The sequence below is a fragment of the Stegodyphus dumicola genome, chromosome X1 (genome assembly GCF_044657685.1).
Source record: "Stegodyphus dumicola isolate Sdum_Otavi_A_Nest chromosome X1, ASM4465768v1".
Lineage (NCBI taxonomy): Eukaryota > Metazoa > Arthropoda > Arachnida > Araneae > Eresidae > Stegodyphus > Stegodyphus dumicola.
Window position 1 is genome coordinate 45,465,541 of NC_140780.1, and position 26,025 is coordinate 45,491,565.

Sequence of the window (26,025 nt, forward strand, 5' to 3'; positions counted from 1 at the left end):
TTACACAAATATAAGGAATATACATTTTTACCATAATGCAATGTACATTTTGCCACTTTGAAAATCTGGAGAACTAAAGCGTGAAATATAAGAAAACTCAAACAAACATTTGGAAAATCTCATCGAGCTTAAATTAGTTTCTAAATTAGATGTTTTGAGTGTATTTAAAATTAGGCCAACTACTACGTTCACTTCAAATCCAATACATAAGACTAGTATTTAAGAAAAATGGTAAAAGATTGCAAATATGTTAACAATTCTACTGATCTAGAAATAGAAATAACTGGTTTTCATCCTAATTAAGATGAAGAATATCACAAAAAGCCATTTGAATAGTCCTAGATCAGAAAAATCATGAACTGTTAAACTTTTAAAAAGATAAATTCCTGCTTTCGATCTACTTAAAAATGTGAAAGAGGATTTTCAACAACAAACTTGTTAAAATCAATGTTCAGATACAGAATAACAAACAAACATCCGGACGACTGCATGGATTTAGCAATAACATCGCATGTACCAGAGGGAGGAAAAAAAAAAAACTCTCAGAAGAAATGCAATGTTAAATTTCACATTAAAATATGATTTCCCTGTATTTAATTTTCATCTTGCTGAATTTTTTTGTAAATAATACAAAGAGTATACCTTTTCTTTAAGATATTATACCACACATTTTTATACTTTGTGTAATGCACTTATAACTGAAATATTAAAAGTGCAATATATAATTGCAGCTAGCCAAAATTTTATAAACTTAAAATTGGCTCCCATTAAGTTAAAGTTGTTAATAACTGCACCAAGGGAAGGAATGCAATTTTATTTCTTTGTCTGTATTTGGTTTCATTTTCATATAGAAAGAGTTAAAAATAGGTTACCTAGGTAACAAAATTTAAACACACATTTTCAGGAAAAATTACAGAATAACAGATTTTGTTTCCCTGAAGACACAACACCTCGCTATTCCAGCTATGATACAGACTGCATACTGTCATAGAGAAATTCCTTTCTTAAAAAGGGAATTCATATACTTTAATCTGTTTTTACACAAGTACTGTTTATGACTAATCCATGGTCCAGGAGTAAAATACTTTATAGTACACCCATCTAAATTTTTATTATTTCCGGTCATCTGTATAGACTGTTTACCTATCACGACTAAACTCCCAATCTGCATTCCAAATAACTCATACAATTCTTCAAGTCATATTTCGTAGTCTATCATTTTTAATACGGCAGGTACTTGCTGAGCGCAGACTTGTAAAGCGTGATTTCGCGTATAGCAGTACCTTAAAGGATCCCATTTTATTTGTCCACTGCTAGAATTTCATTCATACGTGGTGCAACATTCATCCATCAACAACGCAAAGAATTTATCTGCTACTTTAAACAATTTCCATCGACTGAAAATGAAGTCCGAAAAATCTTACAAATTTCAAAAGCAATCGATGCCGAAGAATTTTCACATATGGAAGACAGAGAAGTCAAACAATGAATCAGAAAATTACAAAAGAAGAATTGGGGTCTTATAAAACCCCTTGATAATAAAAGCGCTCATTATGAAGAAGAGCTTTTAACCCTCTAAGCGGCAAGGACGTATATATACGGCCTAGAATATTTATTGTGATATTTGTAAGAACGTATATATACGTGCATATTAAAATATGTCAACGAAATTAAGGCAATATATCAAAAGAAAACAAATCTAGGTATGAAATACCAGGAGAGGTTTTGAATTCAAATCAAAAAAATAATTTGTTCTAATTTGTTTGTAGTTTTGGGAAATTTGTGCTTTCTTCGCAAAAACCCTGGCCGCCCAGAGGGTTAACTGAAGATAAGATGAAGAAATTGTTAAATAACACAAAAAGCAATGTCTGATCTTCTAGTGAAGAATTACCCAATTAAAGAAAAAACATGTGATCTTTACAGCGGCACGCATACAGTTGCATCAATCATTCTTATAAGCAAAAGACATCAGCTTTCTCAAAAAATATTTCTGTCATGCTTCCCAAGAGAACAGAAAGAAGTCCAAAAGAAACTTTCAGAGTGCTTTGCAAAACAAAGTGGAAAGTTTTTCTGCAGAATTTTACTTCGATAATAATAAAACATCTCTGATTTGATTTCAAAACGAATTTTTATTTGTGAAATCAATTTTAAATAGATCTTCGCAAATAGGTTCATAAAACTTCCCAATATGCCAAAATAGTTCAGATTAAGGGGAAAATTTAATAAAGTATGCTTAAAACAACTAATAAAAAGCACATTTTTAGCAGCCTTAACAGAAGACAATTTGGCCCCACTAACTTTCACTACGAGTACTCATTAAATTTTTATTCACATTTCTTTTTTGTTCAACATTTAACTTTCAATGGTTTTAAGAGAAACAGCACTTGATAGACAGACTCTAAATTCGGAAAAAACTGAAACAAAATTGTTTTATACACAGGCAGAGTAATTACACTGACCTGTTGGGAAGAGAAGACCCCGTCAGACAAGGAAAATATTAGGCCAGACAGAGAGGAAAATGCTTAGCCTCCTCCTCGTAATATGAAAGGAGGCCACTTGGGAAAAAATTACACTACAGCAGTAATTTTCAAACCACTAAGAAGCAACAGAACTCTAACAAATCTCAGACTTCTGATAATTATAGTGTGATTAACAGTTCAAACTCACTTTGAATATTACAATACAATATAAAGAAAGAACCAATTCAGACACTTCAATATGGAATTCAAAACCTAAGAAATTAATGCATAGAACATTAAAACATAATGTGAAGCGTTCACGTAAAATAAATAAGTAGTAAAACTCCAATATAAAGCAACATGTGAAAAGGGACCTACAAATTATAACATTCAAGCATTTCAAGTGAAAATAAAGTTAATATTATACAAGAATTACCAGCCACAGATGTCTTTTTCCTCTGCACTATTTCTCCGTTCTTTTTCTTTCATGATATCATGTTCTGCATTCCAAGAGTGCACAAAAATGATGACAAATTTCACTAGAAGAGGCTAAGGGGGGGGGGAAGGAATCATTAGATTTTAACTACTTTGAAATTAAAGAATATCTATACACAAAGAGAAATATCTAATATTGTTTCTTAATATATAAAACTTCGAAAGTAGCCTTATTTGTTTTAAATTCCAGCAATGTCCTACATTGTTACTAAAGTCATGATTGCAGTCGATAGAAAAGCAAATGATTTTCCTTATACGACAGAAGTACAGTAAGCGAAAGAGGTTTTTAATGTATGGGTACATCATGAACAATGAAAGAAAAAAAAAATTATACAGTTATTACAGATACACAGAATAAAAGGGATAATGATCTTCGAGAAAAGTAAACAATTTTAGCGCTGGTACAAAAATGGCACCGAAAGTCAATAAGCAGGTAATTTTAAATGACAAATAAACAAAATAAACTTTACTGTTAGCTTTGAAGCAGGTGTTATATATAAAACTATCTTAATTCACACACGGAATTAGTGACACAACAGATCAAAAAAGAGTAAGAATCAAACTCGCAAAATATTGACATTAAAAGAGCTATACATATATACTTTTATAGCTTTTTTTTTTTTTTTTTTTTTTTTTTAGAAAGGGCTCAAAAACACCATTCTAAAAACAGATTTCGAAAAACATCTTAAACAAAAGTCATAAATCATAAAATAAATATTTCATTCAGAATTTTAACGCAAGAACCGTTTCTAATTTTAAGTTCTATACTTAGGTACACTCATCCATGAGAGAGGACCGCTTAGTCCAATGTACAAGAAATTAACCTGTAATATTACCACGTCACTTTAATGAAATTATAGCAATATTTCACTCAGGGAAAGAACATATTGTCTAGCTACCCGGGTTCGAGCCCAGCTTTAATACAGCAAGCCAAAACACATCAAATGCCATTAAATGATATACCATTTTGAAATGTTGCAAAAAATTTTAATAAAATTTCGTGAATGAGCTATCGCAATTACCTATATACTAAAATTTTGACCAAAAATTCAACAAAACTAAGATACTCTTTTTTTCTTTCGAAGGAATCAAAGTCATATACTAATGTAGGGATGCTCAACTTATTGTACTATAAAACCTAAACATAGGAATGAAATTTTGTCAGCTATGTGAGATGTCCAATACCGAGAAATTCCATAAATTGTAGATTAGAACGTACCTCTCAAAACACACGAAAGGTAAAACACAATTCAAATACTTTACTTTTAGTCTTGAAGCAGATGTTCTATATTAAACTGTCTTAGCTCACATACAGAATTAGTAATATAATAGCTCAGAATGTTGTAAGAACCAAACACGCATTATATAAACATTAAAAAAAAAATAAATCTACATACATTTATTAGTGTTACGAGGGTTTATTCTGAAATATTATAATGTCACTTTCAGTGAAATGATAGAAATTTTCACTCAGGGAAGGGACATTCTGTCTGGCTGCCTGGGTTCCATCCCAGCTTCTGTTACAAAAGTTTCATAGAAGAATTTTAAAAATCTAGAAACGAAACTTATGAAGAAATTATCGACCATAATTGGTTCTGATTTAGTCATTCTTACAGACATAATAACTAAAATCTTAAACTTGAGGGGGCGAGAGAACTAAACTAAAATTTTTGAATTTAAGGGTATTTTAAATTAATTTTAAATCAGAATTAATTTTGTAAAAATATTACACAAATATAAGGAATATACATTTTTACCATAATGCAATGTACATTTTGCCACTTTGAAAATCTGGAGAACTAAAGCGTGAAATATAAGAAAACTGAAACAAACATTTGGAAAATCTCATCGAGCTTAAATTAGTTTCTAAATTAGATGTTTTGAGTGTATTTAAAATTAGGCCAACTACTACGTTCACTTCAAATCCAATACATAAGACTAGTATTTAAGAAAAATGGTAAAAGATTGCAAATATGTTAACAATTCTACTGATCTAGAAATAGAAATAACTGGTTTTCATCCTAATTAAGATGAAGAATATCACAAAAAGCCATTTGAATAGTCCTAGATCAGAAAAATCATGAACTGTTAAACTTTTAAAAAGATAAATTCCTGCTTTCGATCTACTTAAAAATGTGAAAGAGGATTTTCAACAACAAACTTGTTAAAATCAATGTTCAGATACAGAATAACAAACAAACATCCGGACGACTGCATGGATTTAGCAATAACATCGCATGTACCAGAGGGAGGAAAAAAAAAAAAACTCTCAGAAGAAATGCAATGTTAAATTTCACATTAAAATATGATTTCCCTGTATTTAATTTTCATCTTGCTGAATTTTTTTGTAAATAATACAAAGAGTATACCTTTTCTTTAAGATATTATACCACACATTTTTATACTTTGTGTAATGCACTTATAACTGAAATATTAAAAGTGCAATATATAATTGCAGCTAGCCAAAATTTTATAAACTTAAAATTGGCTCCCATTAAGTTAAAGTTGTTAATAACTGCACCAAGGGAAGGAATGCAATTTTATTTCTTTGTCTGTATTTGGTTTCATTTTCATATAGAAAGAGTTAAAAATAGGTTACCTAGGTAACAAAATTTAAACACACATTTTCAGGAAAAATTACAGAATAACAGATTATGTTTCCCTGAAGACACAACACCTCGCTATTCCAGCTATGATACAGACTGCATACTGTCATAGAGAAATTCCTTTCTTAAAAAGGGAATTCATATACTTTAATCTGTTTTTACACAAGTACTGTTTATGACTAATCCATGGTCCAGGAGTAAAATACTTTATAGTACACCCATCTAAATTTTTATTATTTCCGGTCATCTGTATAGACTGTTTACCTATCACGACTAAACTCCCAATCTGCATTCCAAATAACTCATACAATTCTTCAAGTCATATTTCGTAGTCTAGCATTTTTAATACGGCAGGTACTTGCTGAGCGCAGACTTGTAAAGCGTGATTTCGCGTATAGCAGTACCTTAAAGGATCCCATTTTATTTGTCCACTGCTAGAATTTCATTCATACGTGGTGCAACATTCATCCATCAACAACGCAAAGAATTTATCTGCTACTTTAAACAATTTCCATCGACTGAAAATGAAGTCCGAAAAATCTTACAAATTTCAAAAGCAATCGATGCCGAAGAATTTTCACATATGGAAGACAGAGAAGTCAAACAATGAATCAGAAAATTACAAAAGAAGAATTGGGGTCTTATAAAACCCCTTGATAATAAAAGCGCTCATTATGAAGAAGAGCTTTTAACCCTCTAAGCGGCAAGGACGTATATATACGGCCTAGAATATTTACTGTGATATTTGTAAGAACGTATATATACGTGCATATTAAAATATGTCAACGAATTAAGGCAATATATCAAAAGAAAACAAATCTAGGTATGAAATACCAGGAGAGGTTTTGAATTCAAATCAAAAAAATAATTTGTTCTAATTTGTTTGTAGTTTTGGGAAATTTGTGCTTTCTTCGCAAAAACCCTGGCCGCCCAGAGGGTTAACTGAAGATAAGATGAAGAAATTGTTAAATAACACAAAAAGCAATGTCTGATCTTCTAGCGAAGAATTACCCAATTAAAGAAAAAACATGTGATCTTTACAGCGGCACGCATACAGTTGCATCAATCATTCTTATAAGCAAAAGACATCAGCTTTCTCAAAAAATATTTCTGTCATGCTTGCCAAGAGAACAGAAAGAAGTCCAAAAGAAACTTTCAGAGTGCTTTGCAAAACAAAGTGGAAAGTTTTTCTGCAGAATTTTACTTCGATAATAATAAAACATCTCTGATTTGATTTCAAAACGAATTTTTATTTGTGAAATCAATTTTAAATAGATCTTCGCAAATAGGTTCATAAAACTTCCCAATATGCCAAAATAGTTCAGATTAAGGGGAAAATTTAATAAAGTATGCTTAAAACAACTAATAAAAAGCACATTTTTAGCAGCCTTAACAGAAGACAATTTGGCCCCACTAACTTTCACTACGAGTACTCATTAAATTTTTATTCACATTTCTTTTTTGTTCAACATTTAACTTTCAATGGTTTTAAGAGAAACAGCACTTGATAGACAGACTCTAAATTCGGAAAAAACTGAAACAAAATTGTTATATACACAGGCAGAGTAATTACACTGACCTGTTGGGAAGAGAAGACCCCGTCAGAAAAGGAAAATATTAGGCCAGACAGAGAGGAAAATGCTTAGCCTCCTCCTCGTAATATGAAAGGAGGCCACTTGGGAAAAAATTACACTACAGCAGTAATTTTCAAACCACTAAGAAGCAACAGAACTCTAACAAATCTCAGACTTCTGATAATTATAGTGTGATTAACAGTTCAAACTCACTTTGAATATTACAATACAATATAAAGAAAGAACCAATTCAGACACTTCAATATGGAATTCAAAACCTAAGAAATTAATGCATAGAACATTAAAACATAATGTGAAGCGTTCACGTAAAATAAATAAGTAGTAAAACTCCAATATAAAGCAACATGTGAAAAGGGACCTACAAATTATAACATTCAAGCATTTCAAGTGAAAATAAAGTTAATATTATACAAGAATTACCAGCCACAGATGTCTTTTTCCTCTGCACTATTTCTCCGTTCTTTTTCTTTCATGATATCATGTTCTGCATTCCAAGAGTGCACAAAAATGATGACAAATTTCACTAGAAGAGGCTAAGGGGGGGGAAGGAATCATTAGATTTTAACTACTTTGAAATTAAAGAATATCTATACACAAAGAGAAATATCTAATATTGTTTCTTAATATATAAAACTTCGAAAGTAGCCTTATTTGTTTTAAATTCCAGCAATGTCCTACATTGTTACTAAAGTCATGATTGCAGTCGATAGAAAAGCAAATGATTTTCCTTATACGACAGAAGTACAGTAAGCGAAAGAGGTTTTTAATGTATGGGTACATCATGAACAATGAAAGAAAAAAAAAATTATACAGTTATTACAGATACACAGAATAAAAGGGATAATGATCTTCGAGAAAAGTAAACAATTTTAGCGCTGGTACAAAAATGGCACCGAAAGTCAATAAGCAGGTAATTTTAAATGACAAATAAACAAAATAAACTTTACTGTTAGCTTTGAAGCAGGTGTTATATATAAAACTATCTTAATTCACACACGGAATTAGTGACACAACAGATCAAAAAAGAGTAAGAATCAAACTCGCAAAATATTGACATTAAAAGAGCTATACATATATACTTTTATAGCTTTTTTTTTTTTTTTTTTTTTTTTTTTTTTTTTTTTTTTTAGAAAGGGCTCAAAAACACCATTCTAAAAACAGATTTCGAAAAACATCTTAAACAAAAGTCATAAATCATAAAATAAATATTTCATTCAGAATTTTAACGCAAGAACCGTTTCTAATTTTAAGTTCTATACTTAGGTACACTCATCCATGAGAGAGGACCGCTTAGTCCAATGTACAAGAAATTAACCTGTAATATTACCACGTCACTTTAATGAAATTATAGCAATATTTCACTCAGGGAAAGAACATATTGTCTAGCTACCCGGGTTCGAGCCCAGCTTTAATACAGCAAGCCAAAACACATCAAATGCCATTAAATGATATACCATTTTGAAATGTTGCAAAAAATTTTAATAAAATTTCGTGAATGAGCTATCGCAATTACCTATATACTAAAATTTTGACCAAAAATTCAACAAAACTAAGATACTCTTTTTTTCTTTCGAAGGAATCAAAGTCATATACTAATGTAGGGATGCTCAACTTATTGTACTATAAAACCTAAACATAGGAATGAAATTTTGTCAGCTATGTGAGATGTCCAATACCGAGAAATTCCATAAATTGTAGATTAGAACGTACCTCTCAAAACACACGAAAGGTAAAACACAATTCAAATACTTTACTTTTAGTCTTGAAGCAGATGTTCTATATTAAACTGTCTTAGCTCACATACAGAATTAGTAATATAATAGCTCAAAATGTTGTAAGAACCAAACACGCATTATATAAACATTAAAAAAAAAATAAATCTACATACATTTATTAGTGTTACGAGGGTTTATTCTGAAATATTATAATGTCACTTTCAGTGAAATGATAGAAATTTTCACTCAGGGAAGGGACATTCTGTCTGGCTGCCTGGGTTCCATCCCAGCTTCTGTTACAAAAGTTTCATAGAAGAATTTTAAAAATCTAGAAACGAAACTTATGAAGAAATTATCGACCATAATTGGTTCTATGATTTAGTCATTCTTACAGACATAATAACTAAAATCTTAAACTTGAGGGGGCGAGAGAACTAAACTAAAATTTTTGAATTTAAGGGTATTTTAAATTAATTTTAAATCAGAATTAATTTTGTAAAAATATTACACAAATATAAGGAATATACATTTTTACCATAATGCAATGTACATTTTGCCACTTTGAAAATCTGGAGAACTAAAGCGTGAAATATAAGAAAACTGAAACAAACATTTGGAAAATCTCATCGAGCTTAAATTAGTTTCTAAATTAGATGTTTTGAGTGTATTTAAAATTAGGCCAACTACTACGTTCACTTCAAATCCAATACATAAGACTAGTATTTAAGAAAAATGGTAAAAGATTGCAAATATGTTAACAATTCTACTGATCTAGAAATAGAAATAACTGGTTTTCATCCTAATTAAGATGAAGAATATCACAAAAAGCCATTTGAATAGTCCTAGATCAGAAAAATCATGAACTGTTAAACTTTTAAAAAGATAAATTCCTGCTTTCGATCTACTTAAAAATGTGAAAGAGGATTTTCAACAACAAACTTGTTAAAATCAATGTTCAGATACAGAATAACAAACAAACATCCGGACGACTGCATGGATTTAGCAATAACATCGCATGTACCAGAGGGAGGAAAAAAAAAAAAACTCTCAGAAGAAATGCAATGTTAAATTTCACATTAAAATATGATTTCCCTGTATTTAATTTTCATCTTGCTGAATTTTTTTGTAAATAATACAAAGAGTATACCTTTTCTTTAAGATATTATACCACACATTTTTATACTTTGTGTAATGCACTTATAACTGAAATATTAAAAGTGCAATATATAATTGCAGCTAGCCAAAATTTTATAAACTTAAAATTGGCTCCCATTAAGTTAAAGTTGTTAATAACTGCACCAAGGGAAGAAATGCAATTTTATTTCTTTGTCTGTATTTGGTTTCATTTTCATATAGAAAGAGTTAAAAATAGGTTACCTAGGTAACAAAATTTAAACACACATTTTCAGGAAAAATTACAGAATAACAGATTATGTTTCCCTGAAGACACAACACCTCGCTATTCCAGCTATGATACAGACTGCATACTGTCATAGAGAAATTCCTTTCTTAAAAAGGGAATTCATATACTTTAATCTGTTTTTACACAAGTACTGTTTATGACTAATCCATGGTCCAGGAGTAAAATACTTTATAGTACACCCATCTAAATTTTTATTATTTCCGGTCATCTGTATAGACTGTTTACCTATCACGACTAAACTCCCAATCTGCATTCCAAATAACTCATACAATTCTTCAAGTCATATTTCGTAGTCTAGCATTTTTAATACGGCAGGTACTTGCTGAGCGCAGACTTGTAAAGCGTGATTTCGCGTATAGCAGTACCTTAAAGGATCCCATTTTATTTGTCCACTGCTAGAATTTCATTCATACGTGGTGCAACATTCATCCATCAACAACGCAAAGAATTTATCTGCTACTTTAAACAATTTCCATCGACTGAAAATGAAGTCCGAAAAATCTTACAAATTTCAAAAGCAATCGATGCCGAAGAATTTTCACATATGGAAGACAGAGAAGTCAAACAATGAATCAGAAAATTACAAAAGAAGAATTGGGGTCTTATAAAACCCCTTGATAATAAAAGCGCTCATTATGAAGAAGAGCTTTTAACCCTCTAAGCGGCAAGGACGTATATATACGGCCTAGAATATTTACTGTGATATTTGTAAGAACGTATATATACGTGCATATTAAAATATGTCAACGAATTAAGGCAATATATCAAAAGAAAACAAATCTAGGTATGAAATACCAGGAGAGGTTTTGAATTCAAATCAAAAAAATAATTTGTTCTAATTTGTTTGTAGTTTTGGGAAATTTGTGCTTTCTTCGCAAAAACCCTGGCCGCCCAGAGGGTTAACTGAAGATAAGATGAAGAAATTGTTAAATAACACAAAAAGCAATGTCTGATCTTCTAGCGAAGAATTACCCAATTAAAGAAAAAACATGTGATCTTTACAGCGGCACGCATACAGTTGCATCAATCATTCTTATAAGCAAAAGACATCAGCTTTCTCAAAAAATATTTCTGTCATGCTTGCCAAGAGAACAGAAAGAAGTCCAAAAGAAACTTTCAGAGTGCTTTGCAAAACAAAGTGGAAAGTTTTTCTGCAGAATTTTACTTCGATAATAATAAAACATCTCTGATTTGATTTCAAAACGAATTTTTATTTGTGAAATCAATTTTAAATAGATCTTCGCAAATAGGTTCATAAAACTTCCCAATATGCCAAAATAGTTCAGATTAAGGGGAAAATTTAATAAAGTATGCTTAAAACAACTAATAAAAAGCACATTTTTAGCAGCCTTAACAGAAGACAATTTGGCCCCACTAACTTTCATTACGAGTACTCATTAAATTTTTATTTACATTTCTTTTCTGTTCAACATTTAACTTTCAATGGTTTTAAGAGAAACAGCACTTGATAGACAGACTCTAAATTCGGAAAAAACTGAAACAAAATTGTTATATACACAGGCAGAGTAATTACACTGACCTGTTGGGAAGAGAAGACCCCGTCAGAAAAGGAAAATATTAGGCCAGACAGAGAGGAAAATGCTTAGCCTCCTCCTCGTAATATGAAAGGAGGCCACTTGGGAAAAAATTACACTACAGCAGTAATTTTCAAACCACTAAGAAGCAACAGAACTCTAACAAATCTCAGACTTCTGATAATTATAGTGTGATTAACAGTTCAAACTCACTTTGAATATTACAATACAATATAAAGAAAGAACCAATTCAGACACTTCAATATGGAATTCAAAACCTAAGAAATTAATGCATAGAACATTAAAACATAATGTGAAGCGTTCACGTAAAATAAATAAGTAGTAAAACTCCAATATAAAGCAACATGTGAAAAGGGACCTACAAATTATAACATTCAAGCATTTCAAGTGAAAATAAAGTTAATATTATACAAGAATTACCAGCCACAGATGTCTTTTTCCTCTGCACTATTTCTCCGTTCTTTTTCTTTCATGATATCATGTTCTGCATTCCAAGAGTGCACAAAAATGATGACAAATTTCACTAGAAGAGGCTAAGGGGGGGGGAAGGAATCATTAGATTTTAACTACTTTGAAATTAAAGAATATCTATACACAAAGAGAAATATCTAATATTGTTTCTTAATATATAAAACTTCGAAAGTAGCCTTATTTGTTTTAAATTCCAGCAATGTCCTACATTGTTACTAAAGTCATGATTGCAGTCGATAGAAAAGCAAATGATTTTCCTTATACGACAGAAGTACAGTAAGCGAAAGAGGTTTTTAATGTATGGGTACATCATGAACAATGAAAGAAAAAAAAAATTATACAGTTATTACAGATACACAGAATAAAAGGGATAATGATCTTCGAGAAAAGTAAACAATTTTAGTGCTGGTACAAAAATGGCACCGAAAGTCAATAAGCAGGTAATTTTAAATGACAAATAAACAAAATAAACTTTACTGTTAGCTTTGAAGCAGGTGTTATATATAAAACTATCTTAATTCACACACGGAATTAGTGACACAACAGATCAAAAAAGAGTAAGAATCAAACTCGCAAAATATTGACATTAAAAGAGCTATACATATATACTTTTATAGCTTTTTTTTTTTTTTTTTTTTTTTTTTAGAAAGGGCTCAAAAACACCATTCTAAAAACAGATTTCGAAAAACATCTTAAACAAAAGTCATAAATCATAAAATAAATATTTCATTCAGAATTTTAACGCAAGAACCGTTTCTAATTTTAAGTTCTATACTTAGGTACACTCATCCATGAGAGAGGACCGCTTAGTCCAATGTACAAGAAATTAACCTGTAATATTACCACGTCACTTTAATGAAATTATAGCAATATTTCACTCAGGGAAAGAACATATTGTCTAGCTACCCGGGTTCGAGCCCAGCTTTAATACAGCAAGCCAAAACACATCAAATGCCATTAAATGATATACCATTTTGAAATGTTGCAAAAAATTTTAATAAAATTTCGTGAATGAGCTATCGCAATTACCTATATACTAAAATTTTGACCAAAAATTCAACAAAACTAAGATACTCTTTTTTTCTTTCGAAGGAATCAAAGTCATATACTAATGTAGGGATGCTCAACTTATTGTACTATAAAACCTAAACATAGGAATGAAATTTTGTCAGCTATGTGAGATGTCCAATACCGAGAAATTCCATAAATTGTAGATTAGAACGTACCTCTCAAAACACACGAAAGGTAAAACACAATTCAAATACTTTACTTTTAGTCTTGAAGCAGATGTTCTATATTAAACTGTCTTAGCTCACATACAGAATTAGTAATATAATAGCTCAAAATGTTGTAAGAACCAAACACGCATTATATAAACATTAAAAAAAAAATAAATCTACATACATTTATTAGTGTTACGAGGGTTTATTCTGAAATATTATAATGTCACTTTCAGTGAAATGATAGAAATTTTCACTCAGGGAAGGGACATTCTGTCTGGCTGCCTGGGTTCCATCCCAGCTTCTGTTACAAAAGTTTCATAGAAGAATTTTAAAAATCTAGAAACGAAACTTATGAAGAAATTATCGACCATAATTGGTTCTATGATTTAGTCATTCTTACAGACATAATAACTAAAATCTTAAACTTGAGGGGGCGAGAGAACTAAACTAAAATTTTTGAATTTAAGGGTATTTTAAATTAATTTTAAATCAGAATTAATTTTGTAAAAATATTACACAAATATAAGGAATATACATTTTTACCATAATGCAATGTACATTTTGCCACTTTGAAAATCTGGAGAACTAAAGCGTGAAATATAAGAAAACTGAAACAAACATTTGGAAAATCTCATCGAGCTTAAATTAGTTTCTAAATTAGATGTTTTGAGTGTATTTAAAATTAGGCCAACTACTACGTTCACTTCAAATCCAATACATAAGACTAGTATTTAAGAAAAATGGTAAAAGATTGCAAATATGTTAACAATTCTACTGATCTAGAAATAGAAATAACTGGTTTTCATCCTAATTAAGATGAAGAATATCACAAAAAGCCATTTGAATAGTCCTAGATCAGAAAAATCATGAACTGTTAAACTTTTAAAAAGATAAATTCCTGCTTTCGATCTACTTAAAAATGTGAAAGAGGATTTTCAACAACAAACTTGTTAAAATCAATGTTCAGATACAGAATAACAAACAAACATCCGGACGACTGCATGGATTTAGCAATAACATCGCATGTACCAGAGGGAGGAAAAAAAAAAAACTCTCAGAAGAAATGCAATGTTAAATTTCACATTAAAATATGATTTCCCTGTATTTAATTTTCATCTTGCTGAATTTTTTTGTAAATAATACAAAGAGTATACCTTTTCTTTAAGATATTATACCACACATTTTTATACTTTGTGTAATGCACTTATAACTGAAATATTAAAAGTGCAATATATAATTGCAGCTAGCCAAAATTTTATAAACTTAAAATTGGCTCCCATTAAGTTAAAGTTGTTAATAACTGCACCAAGGGAAGGAATGCAATTTTATTTCTTTGTCTGTATTTGGTTTCATTTTCATATAGAAAGAGTTAAAAATAGGTTACCTAGGTAACAAAATTTAAACACACATTTTCAGGAAAAATTACAGAATAACAGATTTTGTTTCCCTGAAGACACAACACCTCGCTATTCCAGCTATGATACAGACTGCATACTGTCATAGAGAAATTCCTTTCTTAAAAAGGGAATTCATATACTTTAATCTGTTTTTACACAAGTACTGTTTATGACTAATCCATGGTCCAGGAGTAAGATACTTTATAGTACACCCATCTAAATTTTTATTATTTCCGGTCATCTGTATAGACTGTTTACCTATCACGACTAAACTCCCAATCTGCATTCCAAATAACTCATACAATTCTTCAAGTCATATTTCGTAGTCTAGCATTTTTAATACGGCAGGTACTTGCTGAGCGCAGACTTGTAAAGCGTGATTTCGCGTATAGCAGTACCTTAAAGGATCCCATTTTATTTGTCCACTGCTAGAATTTCATTCATACGTGGTGCAACATTCATCCATCAACAACGCAAAGAATTTATCTGCTACTTTAAACAATTTCCATCGACTGAAAATGAAGTCCGAAAAATCTTACAAATTTCAAAAGCAATCGATGCCGAAGAATTTTCACATATGGAAGACAGAGAAGTCAAACAATGAATCAGAAAATTACAAAAGAAGAATTGGGGTCTTATAAAACCCCTTGATAATAAAAGCGCTCATTATGAAGAAGAGCTTTTAACCCTCTAAGCGGCAAGGACGTATATATACGGCCTAGAATATTTACTGTGATATTTGTAAGAACGTATATATACGTGCATATTAAAATATGTCAACGAATTAAGGCAATATATCAAAAGAAAACAAATCTAGGTATGAAATACCAGGAGAGGTTTTGAATTCAAATCAAAAAAATAATTTGTTCTAATTTGTTTGTAGTTTTGGGAAATTTGTGCTTTCTTCGCAAAAACCCTGGCCGCCCAGAGGGTTAACTGAAGATAAGATGAAGAAATTGTTAAATAACACAAAAAGCAATGTCTGATCTTCTAGCGAAGAATTACCCAATTAAAGAAAAAACATGTGATCTTTACAGCGGCACGCATACAGTTGCATCAATCATTCTTATAAGCAAAAGACATCAGCTTTCTCAAAAAATATTTCTGTCATGCTTGCCAAGAGAACAGAAAGAAGTCCAAAAGAAACTTTCAGAGTGCTTTGCAAAACAAAGTGGAAAGTTTTTCTGCAGAATTTTACTTCGATAATAATAAAACATCTCTGATTTGATTTCAAAACGAATTTTTATTTGTGAAATCAATTTTAAATAGATCTTCGCAAATAGGTTCATAAAACTTCCCAATATGCCAAAATAGTTCAGATTAAGGGGAAAATTTAATAAAGTATGCTTAAAACAACTAATAAAAAGCACATTTTTAGCAGCCTTAACAGAAGACAATTTGGCCCCACTAACTTTCATTACGAGTACTCATTAAATTTTTATTTACATTTCTTTTCTGTTCAACATTTAACTTTCAATGGTTTTAAGAGAAACAGCACTTGATAGACAGACTCTAAATTCGGAAAAAACTGAAACAAAATTGTTATATACACAGGCAGAGTAATTACACTGACCTGTTGGGAAGAGAAGACCCCGTCAGAAAAGGAAAATATTAGGCCAGACAGAGAGGAAAATGCTTAGCCTCCTCCTCGTAATATGAAAGGAGGCCACTTGGGAAAAAATTACACTACAGCAGTAATTTTCAAACCACTAAGAAGCAACAGAACTCTAACAAATCTCAGACTTCTGATAATTATAGTGTGATTAACAGTTCAAACTCACTTTGAATATTACAATACAATATAAAGAAAGAACCAATTCAGACACTTCAATATGGAATTCAAAACCTAAGAAATTAATGCATAGAACATTAAAACATAATGTGAAGCGTTCACGTAAAATAAATAAGTAGTAAAACTCCAATATAAAGCAACATGTGAAAAGGGACCTACAAATTATAACATTCAAGCATTTCAAGTGAAAATAAAGTTAATATTATACAAGAATTACCAGCCACAGATGTCTTTTTCCTCTGCACTATTTCTCCGTTCTTTTTCTTTCATGATATCATGTTCTGCATTCCAAGAGTGCACAAAAATGATGACAAATTTCACTAGAAGAGGCTAAGGGGGGGGGAAGGAATCATTAGATTTTAACTACTTTGAAATTAAAGAATATCTATACACAAAGAGAAATATCTAATATTGTTTCTTAATATATAAAACTTCGAAAGTAGCCTTATTTGTTTTAAATTCCAGCAATGTCCTACATTGTTACTAAAGTCATGATTGCAGTCGATAGAAAAGCAAATGATTTTCCTTATACGACAGAAGTACAGTAAGCGAAAGAGGTTTTTAATGTATGGGTACATCATGAACAATGAAAGAAAAAAAAAATTATACAGTTATTACAGATACACAGAATAAAAGGGATAATGATCTTCGAGAAAAGTAAACAATTTTAGTGCTGGTACAAAAATGGCACCGAAAGTCAATAAGCAGGTAATTTTAAATGACAAATAAACAAAATAAACTTTACTGTTAGCTTTGAAGCAGGTGTTATATATAAAACTATCTTAATTCACACACGGAATTAGTGACACAACAGATCAAAAAAGAGTAAGAATCAAACTCGCAAAATATTGACATTAAAAGAGCTATACATATATACTTTTATAGCTTTTTTTTTTTTTTTTTTTTTTTTTTTTAGAAAGGGCTCAAAAACACCATTCTAAAAACAGATTTCGAAAAACATCTTAAACAAAAGTCATAAATCATAAAATAAATATTTCATTCAGAATTTTAACGCAAGAACCGTTTCTAATTTTAAGTTCTATACTTAGGTACACTCATCCATGAGAGAGGACCGCTTAGTCCAATGTACAAGAAATTAACCTGTAATATTACCACGTCACTTTAATGAAATTATAGCAATATTTCACTCAGGGAAAGAACATATTGTCTAGCTACCCGGGTTCGAGCCCAGCTTTAATACAGCAAGCCAAAACACATCAAATGCCATTAAATGATATACCATTTTGAAATGTTGCAAAAAATTTTAATAAAATTTCGTGAATGAGCTATCGCAATTACCTATATACTAAAATTTTGACCAAAAATTCAACAAAACTAAGATACTCTTTTTTTCTTTCGAAGGAATCAAAGTCATATACTAATGTAGGGATGCTCAACTTATTGTACTATAAAACCTAAACATAGGAATGAAATTTTGTCAGCTATGTGAGATGTCCAATACCGAGAAATTCCATAAATTGTAGATTAGAACGTACCTCTCAAAACACACGAAAGGTAAAACACAATTCAAATACTTTACTTTTAGTCTTGAAGCAGATGTTCTATATTAAACTGTCTTAGCTCACATACAGAATTAGTAATATAATAGCTCAAAATGTTGTAAGAACCAAACACGCATTATATAAACATTAAAAAAAAATAAATCTACATACATTTATTAGTGTTACGAGGGTTTATTCTGAAATATTATAATGTCACTTTCAGTGAAATGATAGAAATTTTCACTCAGGGAAGGGACATTCTGTCTGGCTGCCTGGGTTCCATCCCAGCTTCTGTTACAAAAGTTTCATAGAAGAATTTTAAAAATCTAGAAACGAAACTTATGAAGAAATTATCGACCATAATTGGTTCTATGATTTAGTCATTCTTACAGACATAATAACTAAAATCTTAAACTTGAGGGGGCGAGAGAACTAAACTAAAATTTTTGAATTTAAGGGTATTTTAAATTAATTTTAAATCAGAATTAATTTTGTAAAAATATTACACAAATATAAGGAATATACATTTTTACCATAATGCAATGTACATTTTGCCACTTTGAAAATCTGGAGAACTAAAGCGTGAAATATAAGAAAACTGAAACAAACATTTGGAAAATCTCATCGAGCTTAAATTAGTTTCTAAATTAGATGTTTTGAGTGTATTTAAAATTAGGCCAACTACTACGTTCACTTCAAATCCAATACATAAGACTAGTATTTAAGAAAAATGGTAAAAGATTGCAAATATGTTAACAATTCTACTGATCTAGAAATAGAAATAACTGGTTTTCATCCTAATTAAGATGAAGAATATCACAAAAAGCCATTTGAATAGTCCTAGATCAGAAAAATCATGAACTGTTAAACTTTTAAAAAGATAAATTCCTGCTTTCGATCTACTTAAAAATGTGAAAGAGGATTTTCAACAACAAACTTGTTAAAATCAATGTTCAGATACAGAATAACAAACAAACATCCGGACGACTGCATGGATTTAGCAATAACATCGCATGTACCAGAGGGAGGAAAAAAAAAAAACTCTCAGAAGAAATGCAATGTTAAATTTCACATTAAAATATGATTTCCCTGTATTTAATTTTCATCTTGCTGAATTTTTTTGTAAATAATACAAAGAGTATACCTTTTCTTTAAGATATTATACCACACATTTTTATACTTTGTGTAATGCACTTATAACTGAAATATTAAAAGTGCAATATATAATTGCAGCTAGCCAAAATTTTATAAACTTAAAATTGGCTCCCATTAAGTTAAAGTTGTTAATAACTGCACCAAGGGAAGGAATGCAATTTTATTTCTTTGTCTGTATTTGGTTTCATTTTCATATAGAAAGAGTTAAAAATAGGTTACCTAGGTAACAAAATTTAAACACACATTTTCAGGAAAAATTACAGAATAACAGATTTTGTTTCCCTGAAGACACAACACCTCGCTATTCCAGCTATGATACAGACTGCATACTGTCATAGAGAAATTCCTTTCTTAAAAAGGGAATTCATATACTTTAATCTGTTTTTACACAAGTACTGTTTATGACTAATCCATGGTCCAGGAGTAAGATACTTTATAGTACACCCATCTAAATTTTTATTATTTCCGGTCATCTGTATAGACTGTTTACCTATCACGACTAAACTCCCAATCTGCATTCCAAATAACTCATACAATTCTTCAAGTCATATTTCGTAGTCTAGCATTTTTAATACGGCAGGTACTTGCTGAGCGCAGACTTGTAAAGCGTGATTTCGCGTATAGCAGTACCTTAAAGGATCCCATTTTATTTGTCCACTGCTAGAATTTCATTCATACGTGGTGCAACATTCATCCATCAACAACGCAAAGAATTTATCTGCTACTTTAAACAATTTCCATCGACTGAAAATGAAGTCCGAAAAATCTTACAAATTTCAAAAGCAATCGATGCCGAAGAATTTTCACATATGGAAGACAGAGAAGTCAAACAATGAATCAGAAAATTACAAAAGAAGAATTGGGGTCTTATAAAACCCCTTGATAATAAAAGCGCTCATTATGAAGAAGAGCTTTTAACCCTCTAAGCGGCAAGGACGTATATATACGGCCTAGAATATTTATTGTGATATTTGTAAGAACGTATATATACGTGCATATTAAAATATGTCAACGAAATTAAGGCAATATATCAAAAGAAAACAAATCTAGGTATGAATTACCAGGAGAGGTTTTGAATTCAAATCAAAAAAATAATTTGTTCTAATTTGTTTGTAGTTTTGGGAAATTTGTGCTTTCTTCGCAAAAACCCTGGCCGCCCAGAGGGTTAACTGAAGATAAGATGAAGAAATTGTTAAATAACACAAAAAGCAATGTCTGATCTTCTAGCGAAGAATTACCCAATTAAAGAAAAAACATGTGATCTTTACAGCGGCACGCATACAGTTGCATCAATCATTCTTATAAGCAAAAGACATCAGCTTTCTCAAAAAATATTTCTGTCATGCTTGCCAAGAGAACAGAAAGAAGTCCAAAAGAAACTTTCAGAGTGCTTTGCAAAACAAAGTGGAAAGTTTTTCTGCAGAATTTTACTTCGATAATAATAAAACATCTCTGATTTGATTTCAAAACGAATTTTTATTTGTGAAATCAATTTTAAATAGATCTTCGCAAATAGGTTCATAAAACTTCCCAATATGCCAAAATAGTTCAGATTAAGGGGAAAATTTAATAAAGTATGCTTAAAACAACTAATAAAAAGCACATTTTTAGCAGCCTTAACAGAAGACAATTTGGCCCCACTAACTTTCACTACGAGTACTCATTAAATTTTTATTCACATTTCTTTTTTGTTCAACATTTAACTTTCAATGGTTTTAAGAGAAACAGCACTTGATAGACAGACTCTAAATTCGGAAAAAACTGAAACAAAATTGTTTTATACACAGGCAGAGTAATTACACTGACCTGTTGGGAAGAGAAGACCCCGTCAGACAAGGAAAATATTAGGCCAGACAGAGAGGAAAATGCTTAGCCTCCTCCTCGTAATATGAAAGGAGGCCACTTGGGAAAAAATTACACTACAGCAGTAATTTTCAAACCACTAAGAAGCAACAGAACTCTAACAAATCTCAGACTTCTGATAATTATAGTGTGATTAACAGTTCAAACTCACTTCGAATATTACAATACAATATAAAGAAAGAACCAATTCAGACACTTCAATATGGAATTCAAAACCTAAGAAATTAATGCATAGAACATTAAAACATAATGTGAAGCGTTCACGTAAAATAAATAAGTAGTAAAACTCCAATATAAAGCAACATGTGAAAAGGGACCTACAAATTATAACATTCAAGCATTTCAAGTGAAAATAAAGTTAATATTATACAAGAATTACCAGCCACAGATGTCTTTTTCCTCTGCACTATTTCTCCGTTCTTTTTCTTTCATGATATCATGTTCTGCATTCCAAGAGTGCACAAAAATGATGACAAATTTCACTAGAAGAGGCTAAGGAGGGGGGGAAGGAATCATTAGATTTTAACTACTTTGAAATTAAAGAATATCTATACACAAAGAGAAATATCTAATATTGTTTCTTAATATATAAAACTTCGAAAGTAGCCTTATTTGTTTTAAATTCCAGCAATGTCCTACATTGTTACTAAAATCATGATTGCAGTCGATAGAAAAGCAAATGATTTTCCTTATACGACAGAAGTACAGTAAGCGAAAGAGGTTTTTAATGTATGGGTACATCATGAACAATGAAAGAAAAAAAAATTATACAGTTATTACAGATACACAGAATAAAAGGGATAATGATCTTCGAGAAAAGTAAATAATTTTAGCGCTGGTACAAAAATGGCACCGAAAGTCAATAAGCAGGTAATTTTAAATGACAAATAAACAAAATAAACTTTACTGTTAGCTTTGAAGCAGGTGTTATATATAAAACTATCTTAATTCACACACGGAATTAGTGACACAACAGATCAAAAAAGAGTAAGAATCAAACTCGCAAAATATTGACATTAAAAGAGCTATACATATATACTTTTATAGCTTTTTTTTTTTTTTTTTTTTTAGAAAGGGCTCAAAAACACCATTCTAAAAACAGATTTCGAAAAACATCTTAAACAAAAGTCATAAATCATAAAATAAATATTTCATTCAGAATTTTAACGCAAGAACCGTTTCTAATTTTAAGTTCTATACTTAGGTACACTCATCCATGAGAGAGGACCGCTTAGTCCAATGTACAAGAAATTAACCTGTAATATTACCACGTCACTTTAATGAAATTATAGCAATATTTCACTCAGGGAAAGAACATATTGTCTAGCTACCCGGGTTCGAGCCCAGCTTTAATACAGCAAGCCAAAACACATCAAATGCCATTAAATGATATACCATTTTGAAATGTTGCAAAAAATTTTAATAAAATTTCGTGAATGAGCTATTGCAATTACCTATATACTAAAATTTTGACCAAAAATTCAACAAAACTAAGATACTCTTTTTTTCTTTCGAAGGAATCAAAGTCATATACTAATGTAGGGATGCTCAACTTATTGTACTATAAAACCTAAACATAGGAATGAAATTTTGTCAGCTATGTGAGATGTCCAATACCGAGAAATTCCATAAATTGTAGATTAGAAAGTACCTCTCAAAACACACGAAAGGTAAAACACAATTTAAATACTTTACTTTTAGTCTTGAAGCAGATGTTCTATATTAAACTGTCTTAGCTCACATACAGAATTAGTAATATAATAGCTCAAAATGTTGTAAGAACCAAACACGCATTATATAAACATTAAAAAAAAAAAAAAAATCTACATACATTTATTAGTGTTACGAGGGTTTATTCTGAAATATTCAAATGTCACTTTCAGTGAAATGATAGAAATTTTCACTCAGGGAAGGGACATTCTGTCTGGCTGCCTGGGTTCCATCCCAGCTTCTGTTACAAAAGTTTCATAGAAGAATTTTAAAAATCTAGAAACGAAACTTATGAAGAAATTATCGACCATAATTGGTTCTATGATTTAGTCATTCTTACAGACATAATAACTAAAATCTTAAACTTGAGGGGGCGAGAGAACTAAACTAAAATTTTTGAATTTAAGGGTATTTTAAATTAATTTTAAATCAGTATTAATTTTGTAAAAATATTACACAAATATAAGGAATATACATTTTTACCATAATGCAATGTACATTTTGCCACTTTGAAAATCTGGAGAACTAAAGCGTGAAATATAAGAAAACTGAAACAAACATTTGGAAAATCTCATCGAGCTTAAATTAGTTTCTAAATTAGATGTTTTGAGTGTATTTAAAATTAGGCCAACTACTACGTTCACTTCAAATCCAATACATAAGACTAGTATTTAAGAAAAATGGTAAAAGATTGCAAATATGTTAACAATTCTACTGATCTAGAAATAGAAATAACTGGTTTTCATCCTAATTAAGATGAAGAATATCACAAAAAGCCATTTGAATAGTCCTAGATCAGAAAAATCATGAACTGTTAAACTTTTAAAAAGATAAATTCCTGCTTTCGATCTACTTAAAAATGTGAAAGAGGATTTTCAACAACAAACTTGTTAAAATCAATGTTCAGATACAGAATAACAAACAAACATCCGGACGACTGCATGGATTTAGCAATAACATCGCATGTACCAGAGGGAGGAAAAAAAAAAAACTCTCAGAAGAAATGCAATGTTAAATTTCACATTAAAATATGATTTCCCTGTATTTAATTTTCATCTTGCTGAATTTTTTTGTAAATAATACAAAGAGTATACCTTTTCTTTAAGATATTATACCACACATTTTTATACTTTGTGTAATGCACTTATAACTGAAATATTAAAAGTGCAATATATAATTGCAGCTAGCCAAAATTTTATAAACTTAAAATTGGCTCCCATTAAGTTAAAGTTGTTAATAACTGCACCAAGGGAAGGAATGCAATTTTATTTCTTTGTCTGTATTTGGTTTCATTTTCATATAGAAAGAGTTAAAAATAGGTTACCTAGGTAACAAAATTTAAACACACATTTTCAGGAAAAATTACAGAATAACAGATTTTGTTTCCCTGAAGACACAACACCTCGCTATTCCAGCTATGATACAGACTGCATACTGTCATAGAGAAATTCCTTTCTTAAAAAGGGAATTCATATACTTTAATCTGTTTTTACACAAGTACTGTTTATGACTAATCCATGGTCCAGGAGTAAAATACTTTATAGTACACCCATCTAAATTTTTATTATTTCCGGTCATCTGTATAGACTGTTTACCTATCACGACTAAACTCCCAATCTGCATTCCAAATAACTCATACAATTCTTCAAGTCATATTTCGTAGTCTAGCATTTTTAATACGGCAGGTACTTGCTGAGCGCAGACTTGTAAAGCGTGATTTCGCGTATAGCAGTACCTTAAAGGATCCCATTTTATTTGTCCACTGCTAGAATTTCATTCATACGTGGTGCAACATTCATCCATCAACAACGCAAAGAATTTATCTGCTACTTTAAACAATTTCCATCGACTGAAAATGAAGTCCGAAAAATCTTACAAATTTCAAAAGCAATCGATGCCGAAGAATTTTCACATATGGAAGACAGAGAAGTCAAACAATGAATCAGAAAATTACAAAAGAAGAATTGGGGTCTTATAAAACCCCTTGATAATAAAAGCGCTCATTATGAAGAAGAGCTTTTAACCCTCTAAGCGGCAAGGACGTATATATACGGCCTAGAATATTTATTGTGATATTTGTAAGAACGTATATATACGTGCATATTAAAATATGTCAACGAAATTAAGGCAATATATCAAAAGAAAACAAATCTAGGTATGAAATACCAGGAGAGGTTTTGAATTCAAATCAAAAAAATAATTTGTTCTAATTTGTTTGTAGTTTTGGGAAATTTGTGCTTTCTTCGCAAAAACCCTGGCCGCCCAGAGGGTTAACTGAAGATAAGATGAAGAAATTGTTAAATAACACAAAAAGCAATGTCTGATCTTCTAGCGAAGAATTACCCAATTAAAGAAAAAACATGTGATCTTTACAGCGGCACGCATACAGTTGCATCAATCATTCTTATAAGCAAAAGACATCAGCTTTCTCAAAAAATATTTCTGTCATGCTTGCCAAGAGAACAGAAAGAAGTCCAAAAGAAACTTTCAGAGTGCTTTGCAAAACAAAGTGGAAAGTTTTTCTGCAGAATTTTACTTCGATAATAATAAAACATCTCTGATTTGATTTCAAAACGAATTTTTATTTGTGAAATCAATTTTAAATAGATCTTCGCAAATAGGTTCATAAAACTTCCCAATATGCCAAAATAGTTCAGATTAAGGGGAAAATTTAATAAAGTATGCTTAAAACAACTAATAAAAAGCACATTTTTAGCAGCCTTAACAGAAGACAATTTGGCCCCACTAACTTTCACTACGAGTACTCATTAAATTTTTATTCACATTTCTTTTTTGTTCAACATTTAACTTTCAATGGTTTTAAGAGAAACAGCACTTGATAGACAGACTCTAAATTCGGAAAAAACTGAAACAAAATTGTTTTATACACAGGCAGAGTAATTACACTGACCTGTTGGGAAGAGAAGACCCCGTCAGACAAGGAAAATATTAGGCCAGACAGAGAGGAAAATGCTTAGCCTCCTCCTCGTAATATGAAAGGAGGCCACTTGGGAAAAAATTACACTACAGCAGTAATTTTCAAACCACTAAGAAGCAACAGAA